Here is a 4938-nt window from a genome sequence, read left to right as displayed (position 1 = left end):
CCAAATGTTTGGGGATTTACCACTATCTTTCTGCTATTGACTTTTAGTTTAATTTCACTATGTTTTGAACTATAGTCTTTGAGATTAAAACTGTACATATTATAATATGTTGTGTTTCCAATTTTGTTTATTTTAAGATATTTTATTTGTTTCTCTTGAGAATTGCTCTTTGACCCATGGATTATTGATAAATGTGCTGTTTAATTTCCAAATGTTTGGGGATTTACCACTATCTTTCTGCTATTGACTTTTAGTTTAATTTCACTATGTTTTGAACTATAGTCTTTGAGATTAAAACTGTATTTTGTATAACATGAATTCTTTAAAAATTTTTCAGGTTTGTTTTATGACCTTGATATGGTCTATCTTGGTGAATGTTTCGTGTGCATCTAAAAATAATGTGTATTTAGTGTTGGTCAGGATGTTCTATAAATGTCAATTAGTACAGTTGGTTGCTAGTGTTTTCCAGTTTTTCTATATCCTTGCTGATTTTCTCTTTATTTGCTTTGTCTCTTTTGGAGAGAGGAGTGTTGAAATCACCAATTATAATTGTGAATTAGTTTATTCTTCTTTCTATTCAGCTTTTTTTTTCCCATGCATTTTGAGTCTCTATTTTAGATACAGATATATTTATGATTTATTTATTTTTTCTTCTAATTAATGAACTCTGTTGTTATTATGTAATATTCTTCTTTATCACTAGAAATTTTCCTTGCTCTAAAATCTACTTTTTTTGATGTTGATATAGCTACTCCAGCTTTCTTTTGATCAATGTTAGGATGGTATATCACTTTCCATCCTTTTACTTTCGATCTATTTTTTCTTTGTCTTTAAAGTGGATTTTTTATGGGCAATGAATTGTGTCATGCTTTTTATTCGAATCCAATAATCTATTCTTTTTAATTCGGAGTTTAGTTCATTTACAGTTGATGTAATTACTAGGATGGTTAGATTTAGATCTACCAGCTTGCTATTTGTTTCCTATTTGTCGCATATGTCCTTTGTTTGATTTTTCCTCTTTTTCTGCCTTTTTTGATTAATTAGTCTTTTACTCTCCTTTTATATTCCTTTTTGGATTACTTGCTGTAACTCTCTGTTTTCTATTCTAGTGGTTGCTTTCTGTTTCTATAGTTTCAATATAAGTTCAGTTTTCAGCCTTTACACTGTTATTTGGACCATGTATGGTCCCATATCTGGGTCCGTGGAAGTGATCTAGTCCATATTTCTATTCTTAAAGACTTTGCTATTCTATTTAGCATCTGATCCATGCAGAGGTGAGCCCAGAAATGTATACACCACTTTATGGGATAGCTCTCTTGAGCTCCCCACTCATCAGAATTTTTTTGACAATTTCTGATTCCCTGGGATCCCTGTTTTACCTCTTATGGCCAAAAATCTGAGGCTTCATTTCCTCCACTTTGCTACTCACTTCCTACAACTGTGTCTGTGAATCTGGGACCAGGTGGTGGGAGGACAGAGAGATCCAAAACCAACAGGCATTTTCTCCATGATCCTGAGACCATGTTTCCCACTCATCCCTAGCCTCACTTGCTGCCCCGCTGCAGCTTGATTGGGGACTGAGGGACAAGAGAACAATAAAGGGAAAGAAAAATCCAGGGAATTGTCTTCATGCTCCCTGACCTCTTTCTTGCTCCTCAGACCAGAAAGTGAGAAAGCCTCTTAAAGCTTTTTCTGTCCACCCCTGGCTGCCTTTGATTTCAACCCAGGTGATAACAGAGGAGGGAAATGGAAACACATGTCTGGTTTGAAGGTACTTTGAATTCTGAACTTCTTTCCAAATTTGTCTGCTACCATTTGCTTTTCAGAGTCCTCAGCTGCTCCATGAGTTCGGTCAAGTGTTTGTATTTACGTTTAGTGGAGGAAGCAGGATGGAGACTTAATCTTGCCTGGAACCTGAATTGCACTGAAGTATTTTGAATAATGGACTTTTAAGCACAGCAGCTGGAGTGGAGCGTAGGAAATAAAAATTGGGGGAAAGGATTTGGGTCATTTCTTGGTTGAATTTTCAATTAGGAAGACTAAGCAAGTTACTACCCATCAGCAAAGCAAAAGAAATTTTTTCAAAAGAATTTGGTATTTAATATTATTTTAAAAAAATCAAAGTAGTCAGTGTAAAAAAATTGTTTGATGTGACTGTGTTTATCTTGCAGTTTAGTGTATTTTTATTTTTATTTATACAAACAGGTATTGCTATACCCTGTGTTTAGAGCTTCTAAAGCCAGGTAACTCGTAATGTCAGGCATTCCTAACTAATGCAGTCTCTAACCAATGTCTCAAGATCACCGGAGTGCTCTTACAAACTGAATTCTGAAAACTAATTCTTTAATTTTTGTATACTTGTAGAGACAGGGCCTCACTCTGTCACCCAGGCTGGAGTGCAGTGGCATGAACATAGCTCACTGTAGCCTCAAACTCCTGGACTAAAGGGATCCTCCTGCCTCAGCCTCCCAAGTGAGTAGCTAGAACTACATGTATAAACCACCATACCCGGCTAATTAAAAAAATGTTTTTTCTTTTTTTGGTAGAGATGGGGTCTCAACTAATTTACCCAGGCTGGTCTCAAACTCTTGGCTTCAAGCAATCCTCTCATCTTGACCTCCCAAAGCATTGAGATTACAGGTATGAGCTGCCACACCCAGCCTGAAAATAATTCTTTAAGCTTGGATCAAACTTAACTTTATCCTCTCTTCTCCTCTTTCTTGCCACCTACATTCATAATATATGGCTAGAAACTTTCCACATAGCAATTTACTTGGTACTTTGGGAACTAAAGGGTTATTATTAAAAGGAAGGGAAAAATCTAGTTTAAAAAAACCTTAAATAATGAAGTACAACGTGAAAGGTACATTCATTGTCTACTTTATTCTTCACTGCAAGGTGGATATTATGAAGCAGTTTCACTGAGCACTGGTTACCAACTTGTCTGAGGCCAGTGAGAAAGAACACACTCATATGCAACAAGTTATATGAAGTAGGTTTATTACTTACAGATAGGTAGCAGGGCAAAAGAAGCCTAGGAAACACTATGAGCTAGTCCACCAAGGCTCAATAAGGCTGCCCAGGGCAGATGAAGTTTCGACTGCACGTGCTGCAGTTGTACCGCAGCTGAGGAACCCCAAAACGCAGCTCACCCTGTGTTATCCTCTGCAGGGGCAACATGGCCCAATGGGAAAAGCTCTGAAGGATGTCCTGCTTCTAGGGGAGACAGGAACAAAGCCTGGGCTGTCCTGAGCATTTCCTCCCTAACTCAAGATGCTGCACTCCCCAGGAGGGACAGGAATAAAGTCTAGGCTGTTTTAGACAGTTCCTCCCTATCTCAGCTTATTGTGTTCCCAGCACATTCTACAGTTATTCTTGAGAAATATAAGCAAGAAAGGGGACAAAACTGGGTCAGTGAAAGTCTACCCAGAGAACTGTCCTGTAGATATCAGTTCAGTATTACTGTCATCATTATACAAGTGAGGAAATCAAAACTCAAAGAGATTCAGTTACTTGTCCAAGCTGGCAGCACTAACTCCAAAATCTATGTTCTCTCATAATGTCACACATTTCTATCCATTCATGGCACCCATCTTCGAGAAGATAAAATCAAACAGATAGGCTGGGCACGGTGGCTCACGCCTGTAATGTCAGCACTCTGGGAGGCCAAGGTAGGAGGATCACTTGAGCTCAGGAGTTTGAGATAAGCAAGGCACTCTAGCCTGGGTGACAGAGTGAGACTTTGTCTCAAAAAAAAAGAAAAAATCAAACATAACTTAGAGTTGGATATAGCTGAAGACATTAGGATCTCCTGGGGGTGGAATATGGTAGGAAAGAAGGAAGAACTTTTAATGAGAGACTGAAATCCTTCACATTTGTGTCTGTTTTATGTTTTTCCTTTAGACACTTGAATTTTAGTGAAGGAAATCTACTTTATAATTTTTTATCCTTTGGCCTTTTGACTAAGATCAAGTGTAATTTTTTTTTTAGAATATCTTTATGGAGACTGGTATCGGGATAGGGATGCTATATCTCCTCCATTCCTCAAACCCATTGGCACTATTCTTCTTTTCTCTCTGTGTGTTCTGGGACTTCCTCAAATATATGCACTAGTTTTGCTTCTGTTGCTCCTTTTCTACTTTCTCAGCCACAAGTGGAAAATAAAGGGGGAGGATTCCAGCTCCTGGTTAAAAATCTGTGAGTTTTCATCCCTGGCCATAGACAATTGCAAAGGCTTTACCTGGCAGGCCTCACAGGGGAAACCTGCCCTCCCCACACCCTGGGTAATGCAAAGCCTGACAGACTCTGAAGGGAGTTGTTCTACAGGACAAGGACTTTTGTCTACAGATAAGTCATGCTCTTTTACATATTGACAGTCCTGGCCACCCACTTTCATTCCTAGATCTCTTCACGTGAGGCCTTCATCAGAGATCTGCTGAGGCCCCCTTAAAGGAGGAAGAAGGGGAAACCTTGCAGACACTTTTCCCTACTCTGACTCAGTCCACAAAACTGTCCACACCTTTTGTTCAGGCTCCGTCAACAATGACATGACCCCCGTGTCTGTGCAGACCCAACTGACCCTCCACCCATGCACTGTTCCATGGAGGAAAATGGAACACAAAGAGTTGATGTTACCGCTGGTTTTAGACTCTGGCTTACCCCACCACGGTAAGTGAATAAAGGTTTAACTCCTTCATTTTTAGGCTTGTTGCTTTAATTGGCTACTCAGACACCTGCCAGCTCAGCTAGTTCTTTCTCTCTCAGCTCAGCTGAGCTCCTGATGAAGGAAGACATGAATCTGGAAACTGTGGACCCTCTGAATTTTCTTAAAGCAAACTTGCAGACCTGGTTTCAGAAGAAGAAAGACAACTTAACCCAGCAAATAATAGTCTCACTCTTTTATTTCTCAAACTCCACTGAGTTTCTCTTAAATTCTAG

Source organism: Propithecus coquereli, unplaced genomic scaffold (assembly GCF_000956105.1).
Source record: "Propithecus coquereli isolate 6110/MARCELLA unplaced genomic scaffold, Pcoq_1.0 Scaffold176, whole genome shotgun sequence".
Lineage (NCBI taxonomy): Eukaryota > Metazoa > Chordata > Mammalia > Primates > Indriidae > Propithecus > Propithecus coquereli.
Note: the sequence above shows the minus strand (reverse complement) of the source record.